Source organism: Xenia sp. Carnegie-2017, unplaced genomic scaffold (assembly GCF_021976095.1).
Source record: "Xenia sp. Carnegie-2017 unplaced genomic scaffold, XeniaSp_v1 HiC_scaffold_42, whole genome shotgun sequence".
Classification (NCBI taxonomy): Eukaryota; Metazoa; Cnidaria; class Anthozoa; order Malacalcyonacea; family Xeniidae; genus Xenia; species Xenia sp. Carnegie-2017.
The window spans coordinates 152,501-170,634 of record NW_025813507.1 but is presented as its reverse complement, the minus strand read 5'-3'; the positions used below and the strand labels follow the sequence as shown (position 1 = coordinate 170,634).

General features: G+C 33.5%; 1 long non-coding RNA gene across 1 annotated transcript in view; it reads left to right on the top strand.

The window, feature by feature from the left end:
• Positions 1-992: 992 nt before the first annotated feature.
• The window catches only part of LOC124456103, a 19,026-nt gene continuing 1,884 nt past the window's right edge, over positions 993-18,134 (top strand). The window contains exons 1-2 of the long non-coding RNA XR_006952107.1: positions 993-1,003; positions 13,445-13,451. This is a non-coding gene — a long non-coding RNA (uncharacterized LOC124456103). The remainder of the gene's footprint in view (positions 1,004-13,444; positions 13,452-18,134) is intronic.

Below are 18,134 nucleotides of genomic sequence, written 5' to 3'. Positions count from 1 at the left end.
CGTTCTCCTCGCTCTTCATATCATCAAGACGCAAAACATCTTTGATGAAATCGATAACAAGAGGAGGCCGAAAGTCCAAATTGTCATTTCCATTGAAAGGTTTGTCTGCTAATGGATATACCCATTGTTGAGTAAGATTGCATGATTTAAACGATTTATGACACAAATCTTTATTTATTATAGAATTCCTAAATCGAGTAGCAATTGAATCTCCATATACCCATAGTGTGCCTTTCTTTGCACTTTGTTTTTGTTCGGAGATATTCCGGTTGATATTGCGATTACCTTAAAAAAGAAAGCGAAAAAGAGCGTTAGTGTTATCAATACAAGCACAATGGAGGTTAAAGTCTTGTATGAGCCTCCACTGAACTAGTTTTTGCTAACTATACAGCATCAAAATACGAGCTAGCAGCTTTACAATGCCTATCAAATATTCATCTAAGTAGCCATAAGCGCATTAAATACTTCAAATTCTGGGCCTTTTTAACTAAAGCTTTGTCAATCACAGCAAATAATTCGATTAAATAATGGAGAAACATGCGGGTACACGTTTAACATTTTTTGCATTATTTTGGAATTTTAAAATTTAATGGAGTACAACAGTTTTATTGTGAATGGCTTGAACTCTGGAGTATCGATAGATGTTTGTAAGTGTAGATCACCCAGGTTAGGCAAGTCCTGAGAAGGCTGACGTATGTTGACTGACGGTTCGAAACCTCAGCGGCAGTCAACTGCAGCGTCAAGAGATGAGTAAAAGTCAGGTTCCCCGTATTTGTTGCCTGGTTCAAACGTTATCATACTGTGGGTAGAAAAAAATGTGTTGTTATCAATCGTGAATTGAGGTTTCATCTAAAGTAATGTGTTTAGTTCTTTGTTTCTTAGAGGTTGTGAATAAGTCGTTTGTAATGTGCCAGCAATGGTTGTGAGCTGTTCAGTGAGTTTTGTTTTTAGTCCGGTATACCAAGTTTCTAACTTTAGCCGATCTCAGCAGTCAGTGCTATAAGTAATACATTTTGCCAAGTCTCAGTCAATATTATATTTTGTCAGTCGGTGATGTTGGACATTGTGATTGCTTTGTCTTGTTTCTTTGTAGATCGTTTGTATTACGTAAATGTTACGTTTCTGTCTTTGCCAGTCTCCAAAAATGGGAGGCGTGGCAGTCAGAGCAGTTTATTATGCAAACTGCACTTTTTATTGAGGCTTCTAGATGCAATCCCCAATCTTTTCCTTTTGGAATATATGTTTACCGTTAAATTTAGCATTTCATATTTCCAAAAATAATTATCAGCATAAACAATTGTATAACGAAAGAATTTGATTATTTAAATATAGAAAACAAATAAACAATCATGAATAATGTACATTAATGCATAAAAGACTTTTTTCATTGCAAGAAACGTATAAACAAACCAATTGACATATACGCGACTGACTGATCATTTAAAAGAATTCAACATTTTTGAAAATACATTGTGCATCTGAATACAACTTCATAATTTTTGTTACGAAGTGCCAAGTGTTACCTAATATATTGAATGGTTTCCACGTATCTTTTCCCATCTTCCATAAATTTCGGACATGCAACGACAAACACGTTTGCAGTTTGTTGAATTCACCAAAGTTTCATTATGAGTTACATGAAGGAAAAAAATTATCAAAAAATTTTAAGAAACGCTCCATGTTACGGAATCCGTTGTACTTATGGTTACGTGATTTGTCATGGAATTTTTTCTATCCCAGTTATAGAGGAACTCGTTGAATTGTTTAATAACGAAGTTATAGAACAAGTAGTTAATTAACAAAAAATACTCAAAACACTTGAAAAACAACTGAGATAATTTAGTCTGTGGTATCTAGATGTAACTTAACCAACGGGCCCTGATATTGGTGTTATAATCCTGACCTATTCCCGTTTTTTTTATTTCATTGGTTGCTGCGGAGAGCTACATTTTTTTTGAAAAACCATGTCAAAATCTCGGCTGTTATCTGCTTATGTGATTTTAAATCACTATCAATTAACAGCAACAAATTTTCATTCAAAGTATATTATTTTAAATAAGCTCCTTTCTATTGAAAAATAAATGTGAATTGAAATGTGAGCACAAAAAAGTGGCTTCGTAACTGAGTGAGCTCTTTAATCCACATACTTTTTCCTTTTTATACTGAAAATCTTTTGGGTTGTTGCTAACCAATCCAAAGAACGACATAATGACTCATTTTATTATTGTTTATTATACTACATTTATACTTTTTATGAAATAGCTTTATTTTAGCATTTAGACAAAAAATAAAGTTTCTTCATCTCAAATAATAACCTTGTTTTCAGTTCTTTCGTCTATGTCAAGCACATACGTTGTAAAGTTAACGAGAAATCAAATAACAACTTGATACTATAACTTAGTTCAAAAGCAGAAAACTTATGATTCATCAAGGCACTGCGCGTAATTTTCTTCATATTTACATTCCATTATTTTTACTCTTTAAACACTTTGTAGTTTTATAAAATTTTCAGTTAACATGGTAACACTTTCCTTGAAATCTGAGTATTTGATCACATTATGACAGAATTTCTTTAAAACTTTCTTAGAAGCAAGATACTTTTCAAGATGAACCTGGAAGTTGTATGAATTACATCGACTCGGTCATGCAAATCAATCACACAGAGTGGGATTTCCGTAATCTCTAATAAGTGCTTATGAGCCATGAGATTGTTGTCACCTCTCAAAACTGCTGTTATTTTATATAATAACCAGAAGAATTTGAGCAATTTCTTTGGTCAAGGCTATGATCCATAAGAGGACAGACGCGCGGAATGGACGTCATAGAAAATTTCTTGATATAAATGACAAACGAGCGGAGAATTAATTTGATATGAACCTTAATTTATCCCTGAATGGCAAATAAGGATATTAGAATGCCTAGATGAAGCAACGAACGTATTTGATCAAAAACCCGGTTTTCAGGTACTGATTTGTACATCGTCTTCGATAGCAAAATTTCAACAAAATTGATCAGCCATTGCTTGTTTTTTTTAGCCAATCACATTTCATCACGTGATTGAGATAGCCTATAGATCTTTCTTTCTGTATTTCTTTAGTCCTATAGATCATGTAAGCGTGATATTTTCAAAATCAAGACTTTTCAATGTTCCATGTGTTGGGGGACAAAGAAAATAAACATTTTGACAGTTCTTTTTTGTATTTTATTTTGATTTTATTATATAAATCAAATAGATAACATTTAACTGTTTTTAAACAGTTATAGATACAAGGGTAAGATGTCATTCAACCCGGCGGCTTGTGGTTACTTTTTTTGATTTTTATCATAATTGACGTCATACCCGTGTATCCATATCTATAGACAACATATATGTTATCTTTTGTTAAATAAATGTTAGTTGATCCTAGAATAGTTGGCATTTCTATAAGTATGAAGTAATGCATGAATTGCCAAAATTAAAGAAAAATCAGAAAACTTTTAACAAACTCAAGCTTTTCTTTCTTGTATGATTTGTAGATTTTAGCAATGACCAATTATAGAACCGTAGAATGTAGAACTATAGAACTGTAAATGAAATTATAGAACTTTAGAATGAAACCATTAAGACGTACTTGCGATTAGTTTTCTCAGGTGTACATTCGTTTGAGTACTTCAAAACGAATTGTCTTTGCTGCATGTAACTCTCATGAAGATAATGATCAATGTCTCCAAGTACTCCTTCCGGTTGATTTCTACCTGACCATTTCCTAAAATTTGTAAATGTACCACTATTTTAGTTCTTGTCAACGCTTTGCTTAGTTAGTAAGCTGCTTTTTCTATGAGTTTTATTCTCTTTTATTGTAGAGTATTATCATGCATTGCGCAATAACCTTCGACAACAACGAAGGCAGCATTTCTTGGGCCGATAACCGTTGATGATTGCACTTTGTTGCTTTGATTATAATCGAGATACATCATGCATTTACGCGTGTATTCAGCACGAAAAATTTTTGCTTCACTGATGGATGAGTTGAAATATTCTAGCGAAAATCTTTCAATTGAATGAAGCTTTTATAATCATGCTTCTGCAATACTTAAATAAAACAGATCTGGCAGTCTATAGTATCTTACTGGATTATTCAATACATGCTCATGAAGACTAGTTGAGTAAATTTGTATGTGTAGATCTTATAACATAGCACTGCATAAATAGCAGTACTTGAGTGCGGCATCCAGCATCATTGTTTAAAAATATTAAAGTCTGAAGCAGTTATGTTTAAGATAATGATGACGATAATTGACAAATTATCATCATAATTAATCAAGTACAATTATGAATGAAATTTTGACTTTTTTGAATTTATGAGAAATTAATTTAATGTAATAATTGAATTGAACAGTTCTATGATAAAAAATTAATAAATACATAAAGCTATAAGCATAAAACTTTAAATAGCAACAAAGTATAATTCTCAATCATGCAAATAACGATTAGAATTTTCCGTGAATTTTCCTCCAGCATGGTGACCAATTAAAACCTCTAGGATATAATCGTCTGTTATACAAACAATAATACTTCCATGACTCATTATCAATAATTTACGATAAAACTTACCCATTTTAAACCAGTTTCGGGTGGCTCACGCAGCTCATCACAAAGGCTGTATTCAAGATAAGCATATGCTGTAAGTTCCAGGATCTACAAGAAGTGCAAATGCTTCATAAGAGCCGTTTCATGATCAAATACCGTTGCTTCTACAGTAGATAGTCCTACAAAGTATACCATCCAGATTCTCCAATTTTTAGACAAGCCCATAAAGTACGACTTTGTATAAATATTCGTGAAAATTGGCCTGACGGTTGAATATTCATATGACTTATTGAACTGTTCATTCCTGAAGTTCTGTTTACTTTTGTTAGTATTTAGCAAAATCATTCGGTTTGAGCAAACTTTTATTTGATGTAGTGAGCTAATTAAATAAGAAGATTCAATACAAAACTATAATCGTAACGAACGACTCAGAGGAATGTCAATAGTTTATATATACAAAAATATCACGTGACTAAATAGACTGAACTATATATGTGAATACGAACTAGCGTTCTATTTTTCGTATAGTGATGCAGTATAATCTTTAACACTCCCTCTCGAAAAATATGAACTGTAACTAATCAATTAAACATTTAAAGAGTTCTTCTAACCTTCATGAGTTCTCTCATACTTTGAAATTTCGTCTTCCCTAATGGTTTGGTCAGCAAATCTGCTAGCATTTCATCTGTAGGACAATAGTCAAGACGTATTTCTTTATTAGATACTCTATCACGGATATAATGACATTGGATATCGATATGCTTGGTTCGAGGATGATACTTTGGATTTTTGGATAATGCTATAGCTCCTTGATTATCTTCTTTAATCGGAGTGGGTTTTCTTTGAACAAAACTTAAGTCTGAAAGCAGTGCACGTAGCGACATTGCTTCTTGAGAAGCCAAAGATGCAGCAACATATTCTGCCTCCTGATGAAAGTGCTACGACACTTTGCTTTTACTAGCCCAACTGATTACTCCTCCACATAAAGTAAACAGATATCCTGATTGCGATTTCCTTCCATTTGGATTACTTCCCCAATCTGCATCAACATAACCTTTAAGTCTATATCAACTTCTTTTCCATCATATACAATTCCGTAATCAATTGTTCCTTTGACGTATCGCAATATACGTTTTGCAGCTATCCAGTGTTCTTTTCCGGGTTTCGAACAAAATTGATTTACCATTCCCAGTGCTTGTGCAAGGTCAGGTCTTGTTCCAGTAACTGCATATGTCAATCCTCCAATCAACGCTTGATACTTAGTAGTTTCAACTGACTCTTCTTGATTGGGTAGCAACTTGCTCCTTGATAACAGGTGTTGCAACCGGTTTACACTGATCCATACCGAACTTTGCCAATAAATTAGTAAGATATTTCGATTGATGTAATTTCATTCTTTTTCTTTCTCTGTCTCTTCAACTTGAATTCCAAGACAACAACTTATTTCTCCAAGATCCTTCATTTCAAAACGTTTTCTTAATGCTTCCTTCTCTTTGCAATATTTTGAAATCATTACTGGCTAGAATTATGTCGTCAACGTATAAGGCAATAACCATATCATCTCCCTCTCGCTTTATATACAGGCAAGGGTCTGATTTTGATTGTAGATATTCTGAACCATTCAAAATTGGTCGATGGTGATGTACCATCATCGTGATGACTGTTTAATCCATAAATGCTCTTGTTTAGTTTACAGACGAGTTTTTCTTCTCCCTTTTTTATGTATCCTTCAGGCTGGGACATGTAAATTTCTTCTTCCAATTCACAGTTCAAAAAGGCTGTAGAAACATCCATTTGATGTATCTCAAAATTAAGCTGGTTCGCAATTTCCAACAAAGAACGAATTGATTTATACTTTGCAACAGGCGAAAAAATTTCGTCGTAATCCAAACCTGGTTCCTGAGAAAAACCTTTTGCGACCAGACGAGCTTTATGTCTCTCCACAGATCCATCCACGTTGTATTTTACTTTAAATACCCAACGACAATTGATAGTTTTTCGTTTTTCGGGAAGGTCAACTAATGTCCATGTTTCGTTCTTGATATGAGCTGCGTATTCATCATCCATGGCATATTTCCAATGCTTCTTATCAGGACCAGTTAGAGCTTCATCTACGGTTGTGGGTTCTGTTAAACTTAGCTCTTCATTTATGAATGCTGTGTTACTTTCCCACCAATTTCCAGTGATCACTGTCCCATATGTTTCTGGAGGTTTTCGTTGACGAAATGAACGTCGTGGTTGTTCTTCGATTTCTGTTTTGCAAAATGTTTGACTGATTCATGTCTTGATTAGATCTATTGTGGTCTTTATGATTCGGTGAAGGTAAAGAAAGATTAGTAATCGTAAATTCTTCTTTAATAAATCTTGAGTTCATTTCATTGAGATCAACTATTTCTTTTGTTTGTTTGATAAATTCATCTTCATTAAACAAGACATCTCTGGATATATAAACCTTTGAGTCTCAAGGTCAAAAAGTCTATATCCTTTACTTGAAAGACTGTAACCAACAAATATACATCTTTTTGTTTTCTAATCCCATTTCTTTCTATTTTCCGTTGATACATGCATATAGGCAGTACATCCAAATACCTTAAAATGCGATACATCTGGTTTCTTTCCATAGAAGCTTTCATAAGGTGTCATTCCATTAACAGCTGCTGTAGGACTTCGATTTCTAATAACGACTGCTGTGCATACAGCTTCAGCCCAAATCCCTTTCCTCAAGATTTGTATGACACATCATGGACCTAGCCGCTTCTTGTATAGTTCGGTTCATTCTCTCGGATACACCATTCTGTTGTGGTGTTCTAGGTACACTTAATTGATGTTGAATTCCCTTTTCTTTAAGATAGTTCATGAACTCTTTGGATCTATATTCACCGCCATTATCTGATCTAAGGATTTTGATCTTTCTCTGTGAAATTTGTAACCATAGCTTCATATTCCTTAAACTTCTAATACCTCATTTTTCTTTTATAAAGTAAACAGCTGTGAATCTGGACTTATCGTCAATAAAGGTAACATAGTAACGACTACCACCATAACTGTTTTCTTGCATAGGTCCACAAACGTCACTGTGAATGATTTCAAGAATTTCCTTTGCTTGAGTTGCTTGTCCTTTGGGAAATGAAATTGATTCTGTTTGCCCTTTGCACAACCTTCACAGAACTTAGGTTCTTTCTGTAGACTCAAAATCCAACCCATTAACCAATTTGTGATCTCTCAATAATTGCAAATTCTTTATACTCAAATGATCATACCTCTGATGCCATAAATCTCTTGATGATCTTTTTAACCATATTGACATCATGGAATTTATCATTCTTTAAACTTGCATCAAGTATGTATAAGCTATTTCGTAGCTTACCAGATCCCATGACAGTTCCTGATGTGTCAAAGATAACACATCAACTTTCTTGAAGATGAATTGAATATCCTCGCTTAGTCGTGGCACTTACTGAAAATAGATTCTTCTGCAAGGTCTGGAACATGCAAAACATCCACCAATCTTACTGGTTTAAATTTTACCAGCTTTGATGTTAAGCCAATATTTCCTTTTCCAAATGCTTGACAACACGATTATCTCCCAGACGTACCTTTGTATTTGCAAATGAACATAGCCAACCATCATTTTCTTTCATATGACATGTGTTGGGCATGCAATGATGTATCTTCTTCTTTCTTTCTTTGGGGTCTCTTGACTTATTTTTCTGGTTTATTGCAATTTTTGCCGAATGTCCAGGGATTCCAATTGTAACATTTTCCTTTTTCTTGTATTTTCTTTTCTTTTATTGTTTTTCTCATTTTGACAATAAAGCATCTTCTCCAGCATCTGCACTTGATAAATTTTCTTTACGTTTGTAGTCTTCATGCAACAACCTTGCTACTAAATTCCAATGTTAAATCATCAGCACGAGACTCTAAAGCTGTAATCGTTACTGTAGGATTCCGGATACATAAGAGCGTTGCAACCTGATCATCCTCTGTTATAGATGCACCCAGCGCTTCAAGCTGACTTGCCAAAGCTTTCATTTTATTAATATGCTCAGTCATAGATTCATCAATCCCCATAGTTGCCGAGATATTTCTTTCGAAGAAACAGTTTGTTCGCCAAAGACTTTACTTCATAGTGGTCTTCCAATTTTGACCATGCCTTCGCTGTTTTAGCCAATCGAACTATTGACAATTGTTCGTCCTTTAATGATAAACAGATTGTAGGAGAGCTTTCTTCTCGTCTTTGAAATTGTTTGCGTTGAGTTTCAGTAGAATCTTCAACAGAAGGCTCAACTCGACGCCGTTAACAATATCCCAAAGATCTTTATCTTCTAGGATCATTTGTAACTTAAATTTCCAAAGACGAAAGTTCTTCCATTAAATTTTTCGATTCGATACAACATTGCGTTCATCACTACCTGACGCCATTGTCAGAACTTGTCAAAAATACGGCTAATTTATCTATAAATTACACTCAACAAGTTTCAAACCGAACAGGCGCTCTCTGGGCCCATAACCTGTTAGTATTTAGTAAAATCATTCGGTTTGAGCAAACATTTATTTGATGTAGTGAGCTAATTAAATAAGAAGATTCAATACAAAACTATAATCGTAACGAACGACTCAGAGGAATGTCAATAGTTTATATATACAAAAATATCACGTGACTAAATAGACTGAACTATATATGTGAATACGAACTAGCGTTCTATTTTCGTATAGTGATGGTATAATCTTTAACAACTTTATCCAACCCAACTTTCTTGTACCCATTTTAATTGGTCTAAGCACGGTTTTAATTTTGATTGCCAGTCTGTTCGTGCATGATGTAACTGCAACCATTGATAAGCAAAATCAAGTGACATTTCTGCTTACTGTTGCCACGAACAGCTCGATGTATAGCAGCTAGATAACTAATTACTTCCAATTTATAGCATAACCAACCGTAAATTACTGCTAAAATCAATGAGGCTGTAAGAAATCGATGTACATTCGACAAATTGGATTTAATACAACTTATATGCACAAGAGTAGCTAAAATTCAAAATTTGTGTTAGTTCAGATTATTTTATGATTTTTATGGTAAATGAATGAATGCGAGTGCCATGCAACATTTTATGACACAAGTAATCATTTTTAACGTTTTCTGTTGCTTGCGTTTTCTTTCGAAAAGTAGTTAAAAATTCCGAAAATATAGCTTTCGCTTAATCATTTCTCAAATTTTGTCAAAAAAGGACGACCTACATTTGAGTTATGTGCAATCCTTAAGATATCTGATCAGTATATGTGTCATTATTGTCTACATTTACAGAGATAGTTCAGTAAAAGTGCAAAGAGCTCTACCAGAATCAAAGCTACTAAAAGTAAAAACGCGCAATCCAAATCAAATTCACTTTTTAACTTCTCAATTAAATATTGTCTCAAACATACAACTTACTCAGTAAATTATGGTTACGTTATGATAAATACGAAAGTTTTACAATATATATTAGTTTTACACAAAATTTGTTCTGCTAAACAGTTTTACCAACACTTAAAATTAGAGGCAGATCTAGGTATGTCAAATCAGTCACGCGACTGATGTTTATAGTTCAAAAAATTATTTATCAAATTTAATGATTACAATTTTTGTGATCATTTAATTACCATTCTGTAATCGTTTGGATTTCATCGTCAAATTTGTTTTATATATTTGAAAACTTATATAAATACCACATTAGTAAACAGATCAGTAGATTTTAACATATCTGGGCCAGTTGTATAAAACTTAGTTAACTTAAGAAGTAGTTAGCGTTAACTATTATAAATTAAACTGTGGTCACTTAAAGGGCATATGACTTGTTATATTTTTCTTACCAGGCAATTTTGTGACTTTCAAATGCACTGAATACGATTAAAGTGCTTATTTTGATTTTTGACGAAAATTTAACAGTCAAAATCTTTGTAGAAATACTCTGTTTTAGCAAGACCGAGCGCAACTTGCTCCTCAAAATCGAGAGGGTAACCTTATTTTAGCCAAGTGAAGACCTACTCAAGACATACCAACATACATAATAAACCATATAGATCCACTACTCCAAAAGTGCATTCATGGTCAAATAGAAAAGAAAGTGAATAGAAATAGGTTAACAGGTTTAAAGTCATTTTGCTTAATTTTTTCCAACTAGGAAATCAGTGTTTCATGTACTGCTTATTTGCTATATCCAGTGGGAAATTTTGCATCAATAATTTCTTTTAATTGTATTGCTTAGGAACAGAAGCATATGACAAAGTTATAGCCATTTGTAGAGAATTTTCTATTGTGAATGACATTCCACACTTATCTTCAGTGATACAAACCAGTGAACTTAAAGCATTTCATTCAACATTATACTAGTTTCATCCCAAGATGATAGCTTTTTCATACATAGGAACATATTGAAGGTATATTGCTAAATTATCTCTGTAGTCATTTGAACAAATTTATACAGCTTTAATGACAGATAACATTCAAATTATACAAGCTCTAGCTATCATACACTTCATTGAAAACATCAAACAGACCCAAAACAAACAAAGAATGGTCAGACCTATATGAGTATCCGGTATCTAAAATATTACAATGGCGAAAATTTGGTACGCACTGTGTCACTCCCACCAACATGCAAGTATGCCTATCCTGTAAGTTTTGATAACAACATTATATTTTGTAATTAAACCCGATTGTCACGTAATATTTAATCAACGGGCAGTGGATACATCTATGTATCTATCCATTTCTTTTCCAGTGGATGAAAAAAACTCTATTAGAAGAAAGGTGCTGAGGTGCCCTCCAAAAAGAAAGCACCGTGTTGTAAAAAATGCTCCATTCCCATGAAGGGCCACCCCAAGAACCGATGTTCAACCTAGTTGGATACTCTATGAAAAATCTGCAAATTATGAATAAGTTGATAAAAATTTGCTAAAATTAGTTGTCTTTTCCCATTGCTGACATGTATCCTATGTAATTGTTTTGTCATTGAGAAAGTCTTACGAATTTTAGTATATACGCAAGCAGGAAGTGGCTTATTGTTCGAATATCCCATGTGTCCAAAAACCATCGAAATAAACATTCTATACGCCACAGATCCATAAAATGCGTTCTCGTTGGCTTTGACGCTACATCTTTTTTCCACGTCGCCCGTTGGCAGCCGCTTGAAGTACTCGTCTATGTAAAACAACTGCTGGAAAATCAGAGTGTTCGATAATACAATTTATCGGATTTATTGATGCGTCTTGCGACTTGAGATTTCTTCCATCGTCTACTTCGTTGCATCAACAAAATTTTGAGGACACTGCAATATATTACCTTACTAATTCCCGCACTTGCATCACTTAGTTAATAGGAGCTTTAGCAAAGACTACGAGCACGACTACAAGTACGAATTGCGTTATTTTGGCGCGAAACATTGTTGCGACAACGTTTTCAATAGGAGTTTTAGCAAGAGTACGACTCATTGAGTTCTATAATAACTGGAGAGGAAATGTCAACAAAATTAGTATAAATTATTAGCGCGCGGCCGCGTGGTCAAAAACATGGCGGATTTTGGTGGTCAAAGTCAGCGGAGAGACGCGGGCTCATGAAATAAAATTTTTGTCGCCCACCCTGATTTGACCACCACGATAGCGAGTATAGAAAATATCAAAACTATTTATTTTCCTAACATAAACACTTTTTTAAAACTTTATTTATTAAACTGCCAACTTTTTGGTTTGCGGATGCTGAAATAGCGAAAGAAAAGGAACATTTCTTGACTCCGGTAAGTAGCACAGTATTAGTTTTACTATTTTGTTTTTAACACGATACTTGAAGAGTGTTTCTACTACTAAGTTTTAATTTAAAGTTATTTTGGTCCAGTCTTGTTTGTTCTTCACTTAATCGCTCGCCAGACGTGGCGAAGCTGTCAATTTTTATCGAGTTTTGCATCCATCTTGTATCATGATCAAGGCATCAAGCTAAACTCTCCTGATTTGAATTGAGTTTACCTCCCAAAAACGGGGCATAATTTGTTCATGTTTTTTTTTGAAAAGATGAAGGGAAGGTTTACAACAGAGTTGTGTTGAAATTGAATGCAGTGCCATGCAAAATTAATGAGAACTATGGTATATGTTGTATAATAAAAATAACTATTAAACTGTTTGCCTGCTCAATTTGACTGACTGTATAGTGTAGACAATTATAATGTGATTGGAAAGTTGGATTTATGCAAACAGTATTAAAGTACTACTTAGCGTTTCTGTAAATGAAGTATTTATTGTTATAGTAAACAGGTTACTACTTCAAAACCAAGATAAAAGTAGTGTGTTGAATAATGTGCTAAGATTTGTTTCTACCTTGAAATTTTGTTCAACAGTAGCTTATGATTATATTAATATGCATGAAAAATTAAACATATTATTGTCTCATCTCATCAAATCCATACTTGGTATGATTCCAGGTGATCCACAAATTCACATCGGATGCATTGGTTACAATGAAGTTGAATGTAGAAGAAGCAAAAATAGATGGCAAAGAAATTTTGTGTCTTATGAAGAATTAGTAGAAATCAATAAAAGAATTCTCTAAACAAATTGTAAACAAATTTAAATTTGCTCATGGTCACAACCTAGTCAAAGAAGCAAAGTCTGTCTTCAACATGTGACCTTTCCAATTATTTAGTTTCTTTGTACAAAATACTATTTTCGAGAAACTTGATTTGTAAGTCTTTCATTAATATTTTTTACCAAGAGATAAAAGGAACTAATTCAAAGGCTTGATGTAAAATACAAAGATTTAACAAGTGTTTATCATTTAATTCCCAAATGTTAGTTTGTACATATAAATAATTAGTATTGGTAGCTGTAAGTTGTTTAGCAAAACAGAAGAGTAGTAGTGCTCGAAGGTTAGCATTTTGAAAAATTATATCTTGTTCATGACATATATTACATAATTCCAAAAAACTGTAAGTAATGCACAATAATATCTATTGAACTTGATAAATTTCTTCACCTACACTGTCAAATAACTATTTTGCCTTCATGCAGCAATAGACAGTGTTTTGTCAGAGAAACCAATGCACTTTAGTTTCCAAGTTTGTAATTTCAATGGAAAATTAATGTAGTTCTGTTCAGTAATAGATCCAAGATTCTGCCAAGCTGTTTACAAAATACAAATTACCAAGCAACAGTGTCATGGTGTTTTGAATCTTTTCTTTTTGTAGCTCTTCTAGTTCAACATACTTTCTTTATGAGTTTTCAGTAGATTTATCAGGTAATGACAATACACTTATGATACTTATCCATGGTAAACTTTCTGTTGACTTATGTCGTAGGACTGAAGCAAACATTTTCTCGCTTCCTTAGGAGCATTTTACACAGATTTATCCATTTGAAGCAAGAAAATAGGTACAAAACTGTCTACAAACAGTCAAACACACAAAGCATGAAATAATGTATAAGTTTGACGAGATTGACAGGTCTAGTAAAGAATGCCGTTTGATTTTCACTTTTAAAAGGCTAAAATGTCATAAAATAACTTAATGTTACATCCAAAATATGCGTTTCTCTACCGTCGATCTCTTTATTTTGATGTGTGTCTGTACTGTGTTTTTCATGCAATGCTGAAGCATTATTTTCACATGATATGCTGTCGGTATCGTAATTGTTTTTTTTTCTCACTTGTTTTCGTCCATACAAACAGTATTAGAAATCAGGAGGGAGTGAATATTGAAAAAAATTTTTAAAGTGGAAGTTTTGACCACCAAAGCCATACCGCCATGTTTTGACCACGGGGTCCAGGCATTGAGTTCTATAAACCTGGAGGGGAAACGTCAACCAAATTACTATAAATTATTGAAGCGGCCGCGTGGTCAAAACATGGCGGATTTTGGTTGTCAAAGTCATGGAGACGCGGGCTCATAAAATAAAAATTTTCGCCCACCCGGATTTGACAACCACAATTGCGATTACATAAAATATCAATGCCAAGCACAAAAACTTTTAGAAATTTTATTTTTAAAACATGCTGCAAACTTGCTTGGTATACGGATGCTGAAGTAATGCCAGAAAAGGAAACATTTCATGATACCGGTAAGCAACGTAAGATTGTTTACCATTTAAAGTGTTCAGTGTTTTGTTTTAAGTCAATACTTGAAGTGTGATGGTATATATTTTGTGAATGTTTTTACTTCTAACTTATAATTTAAGTTATGTATATCCAGTCTTATTTGTTCTTTACTTAATCGCTTGCTGGACGAGGCAAAGCAACCAGTTCTTATCGAGATATGCATATCTTAAAACTCCTTGTTTCAACTGAGTTGAAATGGAGGATTTTTTCATGATATTTTTCTGAAAATATGAAGCAAATATTAAGGACAGAGCTGTATTGAAATCAAATGCAGTGCAAGATTAATTAATGAGCTCTTTGGTACATGTTGTACAATAAAAAATACCTGTATTAAACAGCTAGCCTGGACAATTTGACAGATTATGGACAATCATGATGATGGTGTGTAATGGTTTGTTTTATAAAAGTTTTATGAATGCCATCTGGTGTTTCTGTAAATGAATTGTTTGTTACACAGTGTAGTAAACAGGTTAGTACATCAAAATCAAGATAAAAACTACTTTGTTCAATAATGTGCCAAATTTTGCTCCTACTTTGAAATATTTGCTCAAGCAAAGCTTATCATGACATGCATGAAACATTAAATACAGTACTGCATCATCTGACAAAGTCCATATGTTTTTCAATTCCAGGTGATTAAAAATTCACATAAGATGCATTGGTTTGCAATGAAGTTGAATGTGGAAGAAGCAAAAATTGATGACAAAGAACTTTTTATGTCTTTTGAAGAATTCCGATATCATTTAAAAGAATAAGAGTAGCAATCTAGTAAAAGAAGCCACATCAGCCTTCAACATGAGACTTTTCCAATTATGTATAGTTATTTTGTACAAAATACTATTTTAGATAAACTTGATTTTTAAGTCATTTACTGATATTTTTACCAAAAGACAAAAACAAAATTCAAGGCATAATGTAAAATTCAAAAATTTGTCAAGTTGTTTGAACCTAGAAAAAATTAGTATAGGTAACTGTAATTTGTAAGGACACAAGAGAAAAAGTAGCAAGAAGGTTAGCATTTTGAGAGTTAATAAGTTCTTGACATACATTACACAAGGCCATAATATTATAAATAATGTCTGTATAATAACAATTATACAACATGCTAAATATCTTCACCTACATTATAATTATTTAAACAGGTTTGCCTTCATGCAGCAATAAGAAAAGTGTTATGTCAGAGAAACCAATGCACTTTAATTTAAAAATCGCATTTTCAATGGGAAATTAATGTAGTTCTGTTCAATAGTAGATCCATGGTTGTCAATGACAATCCAGTTACTAATATCTTGGCTCAAAACAGAACCAGCAACATGATTATAGAATTTCTGAATTTCGTTCTTTTGCTCTCCTAGTTCGAGATATTTTCTTCATAAGTTCTCAGTAGATTTATCAGAATATCATAATACCTTATAAGACACCCAGAATCAATCCTACCAAAAAACTCAAAAATACATACCTACTTATAATATATTTCCAGTCGACTTAAGTCGTAGGGTAAGCTAACTTTTCTAACTCCTTTTTGGACATTTTAACTAATATTTACCCATCTATTCAAGAAAGACAGTTGCACGAAGCTGTTAAAAAATAGTCAAAAACACAAGTATTGCGCATGGGATTATGCATTAAAGCTTAACGACACATTGACAGTGTAAAGAATGCCGTTTGATATTTATTTCTAACATAGCTAAAGCATTACTTGACAAAACATACGTTATTTTCCAGTAGATTTACCTCATTTAAATGTGTGTGTCTATTTCACAAAAACCTGAAGCATTATTTTCAATATTTTATGCTTACGGTATCGTGGTTGTTTTCGCTGGTTGTCATTGATATAAGCAGTAATACAGTTCCGGATTCGGGAGGGCGAATGTTAAAAATTTTTCTCAAAGTGGAAGTTTTGACAACGAAAATCCGCCATTACCGCCATGTTTTTGACCACGGGGTCCAGGCCCCTTTGCCCCTCCAGGTCTTATACAGCTCAATGGGTCCAGGCCCCTTGGCCCCTCCAGGTTTTATAGAGCTCAATGGTACGACTACGAGAACGAGTACGAAATTTGACCGTAAGGAATGGCACGAGGAAGTTTGTCGCTATCGCTTCGTCAATATTTTGCTTTAGTTAAACAACAGAACGAGTTTTTTGTAAACACCGACGTTTTAGAACTACGGTCTATTTGTCAATAATGATATCAAAGAATCGATAATACTGGTTTTGCGAGAATAGGACTCTTTAGACTGAAAAATCTTCACTATTTTAAGTTTTATGTACGATATATTGGTACTATTTTATTGTTTGTTTACCTTTTGAGTACGAAATACATGAAAGTTTTGCAGGTCATATTTTTTATCACATCTGCGCTCAAAAAGGGTTCTAGTAAACTGGATGCTCGAAAATAGTAATAAACTAATTTTACAGAATGAAGAAATATACCTACTTTCTAAAAGAAGATTAGTCGCGACTACGAATTTTTACAAAACATCGTACTCAGATTGATGACAGCTGTGTTGTTGTTGTCGCAACAATGTTTTCGCGCCAAAATGACGTAAATCGTACTCGTAGTCGTACTCGTAGGCTCTGCTAAATCTCCTAATTGTGAACACGTAGCCGTCATCAATCTAAGTAGGATGTTTTGTAAAATTCGTAGTCGCACTACGATGTCTTTTAAGAAAAATATTAGGTGTATTTTTATCTTGTAAGAAATTAGTACTATTTTCGAGCATCCAGGCTTTAAGTTAGAACTTTTTTGAGCGCAGATGTACATTTAAAAGGAAAATACGACCTGCGAACTTTCATGTATCTCGTACGAAAAAGACGGTAAACAAACAATAAAATAGTAGTACATAAAATTTAAAATAGTGAAGAATTTTCACTTCAAAGAGTTCTATGTTCTCGCAAAATCAGTATTACCGATTAGTTAATATCATTATTGACAAATAGAGCCGTAGCCACCACAACGTCGGTGTTTTCACAATAAAGAGGCTCGTTCTGTTATTTATAGTAAAACTAAATTTTGACGAAGCGGCAACGACAACAAACCTCCTTGTGCCATCCCCACAAGGTCAAACGTCGTACTGTTGTCGTAGTCGTACTTCTACAAAGCTCCCTAATGTTAAGTTTCAAGAGATTTTTATTGTAGATAAAAGAATTCCATCTATATCTACTTCTTTGTTTTACTATCCGAAGATGAATTGGCTAATGGTTCAAAAGCATATTGCTGGTATAAATTCCAGTTCTCTTCAACTGAACCGAGCACAGCTTCAAAATTACTAGAATTTACAAAACGTTGTTTTCGCTTTCTCTTGTGTTATCATCCATTTAATAGTGTTATAAATAGCGTTATGTCTGTATGAAAACGCTAAAGTGGAAAACTTTGTTGTTTACTGTACCTACGAATTATTGACTACAACTTTGTTGGTAGTGTCCAGTGCAAGTTGCGTTCGGTCTTG